Source organism: Aythya marila, assembly GCF_965140915.1.
Source record: "Aythya marila genome assembly, contig: HAP1_HAP1_SCAFFOLD_221, whole genome shotgun sequence".
Classification (NCBI taxonomy): Eukaryota; Metazoa; Chordata; class Aves; order Anseriformes; family Anatidae; genus Aythya; species Aythya marila.
The window spans coordinates 91,184-103,325 of NW_028137545.1; the positions used below are offsets into that span (position 1 = coordinate 91,184).

Below are 12,142 nucleotides of genomic sequence, written 5' to 3' on the forward strand. Positions count from 1 at the left end.
CGGGTGAATACTACACATTCGGTGAAGAACACGTTTCCAGTCACAAGGGAACACCCCTGCACGCCCGGCTACACGAGGGGGAAACGCTGGGCTCCTTGTGCCCACCAGCACGCCGCACAGCTCTCCATCCCCCACAAACCCGTCCCGGGACACGGCCAGGAGCCGAAAACTCACCGAGGGGAATGCCCAGACCCTCCCCACTCCCCCCACACCTCCCAAATCCCCATCCCCGCCCCCTCCCCGCGGTACTCACGTTCTGCAGATAGCGGAAGATGAGGTTCTGGGGCGCTGCGTTAAGGGCTCAGCACGGGGACGACAGTTCCGGGCTCGGGACAAGGCCCCAAACCCCACAACGACGCCTCAGGGCCCCGCGACAAGGCCTCAAGGCCCAGGCCGAGCCCCCAGGGCCCCAAATCCGAGACCCCTGAGGTCCAAGCCGCCCCCCACCCACCTCCCTGGCACCCCCCAGCCGCAGGAAGGATACGATGGGCTGCACCATCACCTTCTGCACCTTCTGGCCCTGCCCGCGGTACGCCATGGCTGCTGCCGCCTCGCCGCTCCCGCTCCCAGCACCGCAGGCAGAAGAGGCGAAGGCTGATGGTAGAACAGGGCTTCTTGGGGTGAAGGGAAAGCGAGGGCAGGTGGGTGCAGTCTCTGAGCTCTCCTCCTGATTTTGCTTTTTCTCCCCCATTACTGAGCTGGCAGAAGTCCCCGTGAAGTCCTTTGGCACGATGAAGGCCTGCGTGAGCTCCAGCAGCAGTTTCGTCGGCGGAGGTTTTCCCTGGTGGGGCCGGGGCGTCACAGCACACACACACACACAGACAGAGACGCGTGGTTTTGTCCAAACATTAAGTATTTACAACAAATTCGACAAGCGCTTTTCCTCTGCCAGCAGCAAATGCCTGAGGGCCCCCACAGCTTCACAAATCATAGCGGGAAGAGCCTACCGTGCCGCGAAAAGTTCGGAAAATAATTCAAAATTGACCTGCTAGGGGAAAAAAAACGATGGCTGGTGGCAGGGTACACAATACACCCGAATCTCAGCTCTGTCCTCCGCAGGGTCAGTGCCCACGCCCAAGCGCGATGCTGATGGCACCCGAACATTTGCTGTAGCAGGCAGCAGAGCCAGCAGCTCAGGGGAGCAAGTTTTAAAACCAAGAGGCACTTAAACAACCTTTCATCGACCCCGTAACTGCGGCAGAGTCCCGACTGCTCGCCCCGGAGTCCTCACACCAGCAAAAAGCACCAACCAAAGCCTGGGGGAACTTTGGTACAGCACAAGAGAAGGGAGTGGGGGTAGCGGAGCCGCATGGCAGAGCTGCTGCTTTTCACCATTTGATCCTCCCTGATAATTGAAAGGAAGGCTGGGTGGGCTGACCCCCACCCCCATTCCTGGCAGCAAGTTTGGTCCACAACACACTGCAATAACGATTCTGCTCCCTCCCACCCCTACAGCTTCATCATCTGACACGGGTACAGTCAAAACAATGGCATACACAAGTAAAAGTCAAGAGTTGACATAGTAACTCCAGGATTTGGCTATCGACTGTCCGAGAAATCAGAACACCGAAGCTTCACAATGTGCCCAACATCGAGTTGTGCCAAGGGCGGAGGAAGGAAGAAGCTTTACGTTTAAGCCTTCAGAGCATTGCTCCATCAGAAGATCGATTTGCAGCCACCATGGTGTGCCAATGGAGATCTTTCTGTGCCAAAAGAAGTGCTTTGTCCTCTCAATATCGAAGGTAACCACCTATAGTTACAGAACGGATGCACAAGACCTTAACTCTGACCAGCAGGGAAATTTAGGACAACTGAGTGCAGATCCTGCCAATTTCTACCACTTCGGACCGTGCTTTAAGTCTCATTGCAAAGCCTCAGTTAGAAAACGGATCACCTCAGGGTATCTAACAAGAAGAACAGTTTTAATTTTTTTTTTTTTTTTTTTTAATTCTACCATAGGACTACGCAGTTCAACTGTCAATCATCTCGGAGAGTTCAAGGAGGAGGTCATCCTCGTCCTTCCCTGGGTCTAAGTCGATTTCGGCTTCCAGTCTGCCTCCTGAGATTTCCCAAAGTAGCTTCTCAAAATCTTCATCCGCAGATAAGGGCGCGTTCCCTGTGGAACTCTGCCGGCGTGTCCGTGCCTCTTCTAGCTGGGAAGAAGCTGAGGTCGAGGTCTCGAGATCCATCTCCATCTGCTCCTCAAATCTTTCCGGGCTTCCAAGACGCACTTCAGGTCTTGGGAGAGCAAGAAAGAACAATCAGGATATGCCATTTCTTAACGGGAAATCCCTTTCCTGCAAACCGGCTCTCAAAACTGTAGGCAAGCCCTCCTACGCTTCAATCTTACACAGGGATTGTTATCAATCAACCCAGGGCTACATTTAGAGCCCGATGCGTTACCAGGTACATTTTTCAGTCTGGGGGTTTATCTGTGAAGCCAGGGCACCTGGAGTTGAGGTGGCATTCTTGAGGACCAAAAGGCAGAGGACACTACTCATCATCTATCACCTCACGAGGAAGTAGAACTTCACCTCATCCTCGTTCAGGTATTCAGACAACCCAAGAAGTCACCGGAAAGCTGTGCTGACTTGCAGCATTTCAAGAAAGCCTAATTAAGCAATCCTGCTAGCTGCTAGAAAGTGGTTTCAGGTGACTTATTCCTTTGATGGATTTGGGCTTTAATTATCTCAGAACCCTCATTTTTTCCCACATGTGACAGAACTTATGTTTCCCTGGGGATATACACTGATTAAGAAAAAGAGCAAGTTGGGGTTGTCACCTGTTTGGGGGATTTTCTTCAAGTCTGATGGCTGGGACGTGCTCCGGCACGTCTGAAACACCCTAGAAAGCAGCAAAACAGTATTTATGACACATGGGTAAAAGATTCCTTAATAGCTTTTTCCTCCACACTGCTTCTCCTCTGGCATTGCGGAGCCGTGGCCAAAATACAAAACCAAGGTGCTCCTGAAGAAAGTTCACATTCACCTGGAGGTTACTCATGATCTGGTGTCTTTTAAGAACATGGCATTAATGGACAAAATCCCCCACACCAGAGAAATCACAGCATCAGAGTACCGGTTAAAGAGTGCCATTCATCTCATAAATACAGAAGGGTTCTACAAGCATCCTGGAGACAGCTACTGGATTTCAAAGGAAACAGAAGGCCTGCAGAACGTTTGAGTTTTCCACCTTTTCAAATAGAGGAGGGTAGAAATTTAACAAGGGATCCATCGCTGCATTAGCCCCTGGCCTTACCATGGCTGCTTTTCTGGCTGGAGGTCCCATCATGTCAGCATCAAAGGCAGTCTGTAGTTCCACAGCTGCTATGGCAGAGGGATAACTCCCAGGTGCCTTACGTTTCAGTGCCTTCTTCTTGGGGAAAGTGACTTTCCCACGCGAAGGCTTCGCAGGTGTCATAAAGTTGGCTAGAGTAAAAGCAAGAGAGAACTGATACAGTCTTGCTCTGCCTCAGGAAAAATCCAGGTTCTCTTAATCATTTCCACAGTCCTTCTACACACTTAAATGCATTTGGCCAGCACAATTACACCGCCATTGCCTGGATTCTCAGGAATCTTTTCCACATAGGAAACTCTGTCTACCAACAAGCCATACAAAGGAACAAAGAAACCGAAGAGCTACAGTAAATAATAATCCAGGACAAGGGACACCTCCGACACATAGCAATCCTAAGTGCAAGCTAGGTTCACAAATATAGACAGCTTTTATATTTAAAGTCCTGCTCCCGCTAGGAAAGGAAAAAGCAGCAGTTATAGTAGGACAAGAGTGTATGCAACTGTTGTACCAGCTTCCTCTCCCTTGCAGTGATGTCCCACAGTTAAGCTGTTCTACAAAGTCCACACTTGTAGTGGCATTTTCTAGTCTCCCGTTCCTTACCTAACATCTGGCTGGCAGGAAAAGAAACAAACTAAGAAAAAGAAAGTACACCCTTCGCTTCGTAGCATTGCGTGGCAAAATGCACCCAGCCAGAGTTACAGCATGAGAATTGTCATCTTCTGTCTGTATTTCAGAAGACAACCTAAGTAACTCTTAACCTTCAACACTTACTTTTAGCTTCCTGGCCCTGAAATTGAGCTGCCACTTTCCCTGCTGGTTCAGTATTAAAGAAGCCAGCAGTAGATTTGACAGCAGCTTCCTCCTGACGAAGCTTCTCTTGTTGTTTTCTCTGTTGCCACTTCTCCCACCGTCTCTCTTCAAAGCTCTTCTCTGGACATTTACGAGTTCCACTCTGCTGAGTGGGCTAGAAGGAAAGAAAAGGAGTGCATGAATAGGACAAAAAAAATAAATAAAATCCGTGGAGATTTCGTTAAGAAAATCTGATCAGCAATCCCTCCAAAATGGTCTTGATGTGGAACAGCATATTAATCTCGTTCAGGTTACTGTTGTGTTTTTTTTTCTCCATAAAATTCTGCCTGTAACAAGAGCCATGCTTTACTACGGACACAGTCTCACATATCTGCAATATCCACTATGGCAAGCTTCTTTAAACAGCTAGGATGTTCTGCTGTACATCTATTTATCACATTCTTTTTAAGCAGCAGAAAGTCATACAAGTTCCCCTATACAGTATCCACTGACAGATTGATTTCCTTGAACACAGAACTCTGGCCTTCTGTATTAAATCCTTCATGTCTGACAGATCAAGTCAGTAAGAACAAAAAGAATTCCCTCCACGTTAACTGTGTACATTTCAGCTGGTGCTAACAGGGTTTCTTTGTTGCTGTGGTATAAACAGACTGATTCCAAGTTTGAGGATTACAGAGTTGTCTGGAAATGCTGCTGGCGATAGGATTTAGACTGCACTGCAGCTCCTACCAGCTGCTGAAGGGTAAGAACACACTCAAGAGGGTGGCACACGGGGAGTAACAAAACTTGTCAGAATTATCAGAAATTGTACGAATGTATGTGTGTCTTCACAGAGGACTCACCTGTACATCAGGTCCAGAGGAAAGTTTAGGAAAAGGCCGGTTCAATTCCACTGCCTTCTTTTCTTCTTTTTCAGGTGCTTTAAAAAAAGACAAAAAAAAAGTGTTGTCAACGGCAGAAATAAAGAAAGCTGGGTACTTGTTTCCTTTGTGCATTTATTTCCTTGTGTCCCATGAGAGAGAGAGAGAGAAAGGCTACAATGTGCAAGCCATTCAGCATTTATCCATGAAGCAGATCCTGAGCAAACTGAACTTGCTCAATATGGGAAGCACCTCACTGGGGCAGGCATTAAAGCATCTTATTACCTGTTAGTTTTGTGCTCCATAAAGATTTCTGCTCTGCTGGGGCAGGTCCGGGTTGTGCTGAGGGAGCTGGCACATCTCCTTCACTCTGCTGCATCCGCAGAGCTTTCTCACGCTTTATTTCTTCCAAGGTTTTAACACGCACTTCTCCTTCCGGCTTGACTTTTCCTGCCGGCTCCTTCGCCTGCCCTTTGCTGGGCCCGGACAGAGCGAGCTGCTTCTTGGACTCACCCTGAATTTTGCTCTTGCTATGGCATTCTCCTGCTTTTTTCTTCTCTTCTACCAAGCGATTATTCTTTTTTTCGGACAAGGCTTCAGAGAAAGTTTGGATGCGACCTGCACGAGCAGCTCTTGCCCCTGCGCTGGAATCTTCAGTTTTACCATGCCCTTCAGCCTCGGCTTTGGCTTGAGTTTCGCGTCTCTGAAGAGCTTTCTCACGACGGATTTCCTCCAGTGTTTTCACATGGATCTCTCCCATCGGCTTGGCAGCCTTCCCTGTCATCATCAAGAAATGAGGAGAAGCACCAACATTTAAAGAGAGTCCAGCAATATTTTAAGTCTCCAAAATTTGTCAGAGCACTAAGGAAAACTCATCTTGAGCGTTCCCAATAATGCATCTTAGAACAATGCAATCCTTAGAACAACATTCTCCTCCTCCTCTGAGCCACTTGTATTTTGAAGACCAGCCCTATCCAGAGAGAACTGCTACACAGAAATGCTGCTTTACTTTATTACTTTTTCAGACTGCATTTCAAATTCCTGCTCCTGGCAGTGGTTCTATTCTAATTGTACGTAACGGTTCACAGAAGCAGCTAAAAACCTCGACAAGGCACAAGTAGAAAATAAACACACACCTAGAGCCAGAGTTCTGATAGTGGCTGTCAGAAGAGCTTCAGCACTCAAGCAAGAGGCGTCAGTTCTTTGTTTTCGTTTAAATTAGTTTGTAGGGATGTATGAAAGCAGTCCAAGTTCGTGGAAAGGAAGGAGGAGAAAGCATATTTAATATCTAGCTGTTACCTCTCTCAGTACTGGTCTGCTTAGGAGGTAATCCCAGCCTGTCCTTCAGAGACTTGGGAACTCGAACTGCAAAACAGAAAAAGAACGAATTAGGGAGGCTGCATAATGTCAACTTCAGGTTCACATTTCAAAACAAGACAGGAAAGGTGACTTTGAATCCCAGTGATTACGACCTCAGCCAACATGCAAAAAGAAACATCACTGGAAAAGGACAAACAGAAAGACTAAATACGAAACCCAGGAATCCAATCCAGATGCCCGTTTAGTACCTGTCTCTCTCTTGGGTGCTTTGTCAGCATTTCCCGGAGCCTCTACCTTCTTCCCCAGCCTTTCAGCAAGGCTGCGCTTCACTGGAAGGCTGCTTACATCATCTTCAGAGAAAACAAGGAATATTGTAAGAACTTTTCTTTGCGGGAAGGTTTGAGAACAGTCAACAATAAGCTTCTCTTTTTCAAGCATATTTTCATAGAATTGCCTTTCAGCTGCTAAATGATTTTTTTTTTTTTTTTGCCATTTCTGCAGTCAACACAGATCTCCACTGCAATGTATTTTCCTTTCATACATCCCAAATACTCTTTAATGCAGTCATATATAGAAGGCAGCACCTACGTAACAGCTCGTAAAAAGTTCTCACCCGCGGAGGCTTTCCGTTTTCCTTGTCTATCAGCAAGATCTACTCGAGCCACAGGTTCCTCCCCTAAAACAAAAGGGAATTTTTTTTTCTATTTCACAGAAACCAGTAGCCAACAGAAATATTATCCTGTTAGCCCATGTCCAAAAAACCCCAGTCAGACACTCTTTTGACAGCTAAACCACATAAACTCATATTTTAACTATAATTAACATGGAAAAAAAATATTAATAGTCTCAGTGCTTGCTTCAAATTCCAGCTGAGATAGTGGAGAGTGAATCTGAGTCTGCTTGACACCTATACTTTGTGCAGAACAAAGCTGCATAAGCAAGCAGAATATTCTTAGGTGCAAATGCTGAGAAATATTCCTTTCTAAGGTGAATGTCTACGAGTAAAAGTACTTCCACACTTTTTTCCCTTTAAAAGGCATTTGCACAGCTCTAAACAATTTATACACAAACTCCTGTCATACTGTGTCCACACCTGCCACTGTACGCCTCTTTAATGCTTCAGAAATTGCTTCTTATATAGCACTGGCTTCTACAGCTCGCTCTTCTCGTTACTCTTCTGGTTTTCAGTTACCCCCCTATTGGCATACTGACACTTTTTTTTTTCTCTCCTGCCACTGCACTTAACCTGAGCACCAAATCTTTCCAGTACAACCAGGGACTTTAAGCATAAAAGCACGTTTTGAACAGAAGGCAGCACCAGAAGGCTAACATGGGTGAATTGTTTTAATTATTGCTTAACCCTCCAGTTTAGGAGTAATGAAATCAAAACAAAAGCATTCATTATTACCTTTCTTGGAAGACACTGTCACAGTTCTCACCACTGTCCGGACGTTTTCCTCTTCTGGAGCAGGAAAAATCATAGAATCAACGGGACGAAGAGAAGATCTTGAAGAACCTTCTGTTCAGAGCAACCAAAACGTAAGGAAGTTTACCCAACATAAAAAACTATCACAAAGAACAAAAAACTTTAAATGACTTGTTACTGTCAAAAATACAGCAAGCAGAGCATGTAAAGAAGAGAGGTGACTAATTTGCCTCTGGTTGCCCTTTGAACTCCCATTTAGAATACCAGCTGGCTGAGAATCAGGTTGCTTTATGCCCCCAGCTAAAAATGGAAGTCTGTCCCTCAAGCAGCTCCCAGTCACCATCACCTGCCGTGAACAGGATAAGAAAGTAGGCAATATTAACTCACCACCGTGTCTCTTATTTTTTTCCTTCATCTTCTGCCATTTGATTTCCTCAAGTGTTTTTATTCCAAAATTCAGATTGCCCTCTGAAAACAGGAAACAGTTCATGAGACAGGCTTAGAGGCACTCACTGAGGACCACAGGTCCTCAGGCTTCTTAGCGCTCAGGAACTTTCTGAAGTATTTCGAATAAAGCCTGTCAACACTCCTCACAAGTGAAAGAGCCATAGAACCAATGGCATTTTGCCCCTCCTTTCATCCTTCAGGGTTCAAAATGTAGTTTTAATTTTAATCCATTTACACGATATTAGATCCCTCTATTGTTAGATATGGCTTATCAACAGTGGTTGCAAGGCTGCACGTGCAGCCATTTAAACTCCATGCTGTGGCCCTGTTTTGTTCTCCAAAAGTAAAGAAAAGGAGTTCACCTTTCTGACCCAATGGGCACATGATGGTATTAATGGCAGAAATGAGATCATGGAAATAACCGACTCCATTCAGCACCCCTACATTTTGTTGTGTTTTTACACCACGCTGCTTTTGACTTAACTGTCAAGTTCTTCTGATTTATCCTACTAAGGTGCTGGCATACCTTGTTTAGTAGTAGTAGAACTGCCTTTCCGAGTGGAAATCACCCGTAATCCATTTTTGCCTTCCGCAGCTGGATGCTGGACGGGAGTTTTAGTTTCTTCTCCTTCCTCAGAAAGTTGGTCTGAAGGGGAAAAATCGATTCAGTTATGCATAGACCAGGTTGGTCATGATTACGTAGCTCATGCAGTGACACTTCAGCCCATGGTTCATATAAAAAACTTTGTTGCTGTTTTGTTTTTTGTTTGTTTGTTTGTTTGTTTGTTTTTAAACAGCTACACTGACCTGATGAACTCCTAAGTAGAATACACTAGGACAAAACATCTAGGACTCTAGATTCTCTCTGCAGCTTTAACTACTACACAACACATTGCTCTTCAGACAGAAAAAAGAAATTTCCTTCCTAGTTTCACATAGAACTTTACACAAAAGACCAGCTAAAGCCAGGAGTGGTTCTAAGCTTTCCTCCAACGTTTCAGCTTCTGTCCACTGACTGCCAGACAAAGCCACCAGTGACCTGGCCAGACTGCCTGCCCTATTGCTAGTCAGACCTCAGGTCATCTGTGATTTATACATTCATTTACAGCACAGATTCCTTCCAAGAACCAAAGATTTAACACATTCATTTACAGCACAAATTCCTTCAAGAACCAAAGATTTACACAATCATTTACAGCACAAATTCCTTCCAAGAACCAAAACATGCTCACCATCATCATCTTCATCATCATCTGCAGCATTGATTACAACTGGAGGGTGTGTAGGGCTTGGGACATTTTCAGAGTTTTCCACTTTCGTCACCCCCTTAGCTGTGGAGAGGGATTTGACTGGACAGAAAGTTTGTTTTGCTGCAGTGACATCTGAGCCACTTTCAGATCATTGTCCGCGCACTCAGGCGGACTTGGCAGTGTAGCTAGAGGAAGAGGAGGATCATCGGTAATATGGCAGTTTAAAACTTTGACCACAATGCAAAGAGATGGTAGCAAAGGCAGATAACCCGCACAGACAACGAGTTCAGCATCTCCTTTTGCCCATCCCATCACTGCTTACGCCGTGAACAATGACTTCCCTTCCAACAACACCACATCTCCCTACCACCCAGCAAAAGAGGAAACAACAGGAAGCAAACTGCAAGGCAAACATCACACTAAGCAAAGAGAAGCTGAGCACGAAAGCAGAAAACAAACACCAGCAGTACACTCGGTGCAGTACACCTATGACTGCAGACCTTTTCCTGCACTCACAAATGAACAGTTACCTGACGCCCCCTACAGGATTGGCACCCACTAAGTACTACTCAAAATTAATTCTTCAGCGCTTAAAGAAAAAGGACCTAAACTCACTCTTGCTTGGTGGTAGGAATTGTCCATCGATGTAACGTCCCTTTGCATGATGAAAAGCACAGTTGGCTTTCTGACAGCCTCCCGGCTGGTTCTCCCAGTAGCAAGGAATCTCACTGCGCTTTTTCTGAAGACAGAAAGAAAGAAAAGCTCGTGATAACATGCACCTGAGGCTTGCAAAGAGATGCACAGCTCCAGATCGTGACAGCTGTCACAACACAGTGCTGAAACATCATTCCAAAGGTCAGTTTCTCAGTTAAGTGTAGTATTTCTGGGCATATTCACAAAGTTTGCATAAGCTGTAACCACTATGCACATTTAGTTTGGTCATCACTCAGTTTGAGAAGACAGGCACTCTCAGACATCAGTTGAGGGTGGCTTAAACTAATACACCTAGGATTATACTAGGATTATTCAGAGGGAAAAAGAACATCTGAAATTGCCTAGGTTAACCCTGTCTAGAACTACTTCTTGGAGACTTAGTTCTGCTGCACCTTTAACTTTCCCCACTTCCTACCCCAGGCAGCTACAACAGCGTTATCTGAAGGACTGTGGGTCAGAAGACACCTGATAGTTCATTATCAAGCCTGCTCCCATGAGGATAGAACAGCCTGTTTATTACCCCCCTGCTCCAGCAGGTTTTAGCAGTCTATTTAACAGCTATTCTGCATCTCTTGAGAAAACTGTCAGCATCTAATAAAAAAAAATAAACAAATATCTTGCTAAGACATACCTAAGGCATTGATTTTATTTCCCTCTGCTTCCTCCCACCCCCTCTCTTGGTAACAGAAACCAGTATGATTTTGAAGCAAACAAATCTATCCTGCAAAAGCACAATCAGTACACCTACGGCACTGAAAAATGCTTTTGTGGATTTATTTTGAGAACACATTGTTAGGCACTCACGTCAATTTCCATGTGTCTGAATCGGCAGACATTCCTGAAACAACGACCCTCCTGCCACAGCTTGCAGACCGTCTCATTGCCCAGAGCAGCTTCGCAGTGGCGGTAGGCACATTTGTCTCCCTGGAACCAAAAGGAAACCAACAAGGAAAATAGAGTACAGCCTCAAAAATGGCCATGCTGCTGCCTAATGGTGCTACAACTGAATTCACAATCTATCTGGTTCTCAAGTTAACCAAAGACCAGTGTGCTTCCTCCTCCTAATCTACTCCTTCCCGAAAAAAAGGGGGAAAAAAAGCAAAGCAAAGGAAAGCCAGCCATACCTTGCTACAGGTAGAATAGAAATAGAAGTAGCAATCGTCTCCTTGTTTAGACATGCCGACGAGTTCTGCTAACAAGCTCGGGTTCTCTCCACAGGGACTTCCTCTGCTCTTGGAGAGAGCTGTCTTCACCCTTGCTTGGGCTGAAAGTCTTCTACTGGCTTGTGATCAGTGAAATCTTCTTTTTAAAAGTAACCCGAAAGAAAGTAACAAGTGAAAAATAATGAGGAACGGACATTTTTCCAGCTTTCTTCAGTTAATCAAATCAAGTTATCAGTCTCTCAAAGAGAGCAAAGCCTTGAAATCAGCTGTTACATGAACTAACTAAATATTAAAGTTCTGTAAAGCTGCCAGGAGCTTTGTCAGCAAGCGTTCTCTTCCACATCCTCAATAATATGACCTGGAGCACATCTGGAAGCCTGAAAATGGAGTCACTCCTTAAAAAACCACCTGATGATACATGCAAGTCAATAATCAACTATGGCTACAAATAACTTCTCTAGAACACAGTTAGGACGCATTAAACAGCACGTTCCAGGCCCTGTGGGTCTTCGATTTCACCTACCTGGACAACCTCAGCAAAGTTATCGATCTTCAAAGGCTTCCAGTTAACTGCTCCTGTAGGCCGAACCAAGACTGAATCCGTGAATTAATAATAAAGGGGTAGGAAGAATTTTCCTCCTCACTTTGCCAAGGGAACCTCTCATCCACAATTCAAACATAGGATGCGCTTTTAAACAGCTTATAACTAAGAGAGGAAGCAAGTCCATTTGAATGCTCTCTCAGACTGGATGCAGCCAGGGTTAGTTAGCTCTTCAAAAAAATAAAAAACAAAAACCAAAACAAACAAAAAACAAAAAAAAAACAGTGCATTTAGAGATGAACTCGTGATTCAAA

General features: G+C 45.2%; 1 pseudogene across 1 annotated transcript; it reads right to left on the reverse strand.

Moving 5' to 3' along the window:
- Positions 1-5,235: 5,235 nt before the first annotated feature.
- LOC309890723 (zinc finger CCCH domain-containing protein 11A-like) lies at positions 5,236-11,302 on the reverse strand (annotated as a pseudogene). The gene is made up of 8 exons: positions 11,249-11,302; positions 10,929-11,048; positions 10,026-10,149; positions 9,393-9,595; positions 8,687-8,806; positions 8,123-8,181; positions 6,267-6,321; positions 5,236-5,744 (listed from the first exon to the last, which is right to left on the reverse strand). The product of its transcript is annotated as a zinc finger CCCH domain-containing protein 11A-like (transcript).
- Positions 11,303-12,142: the final 840 nt, after the last annotated feature.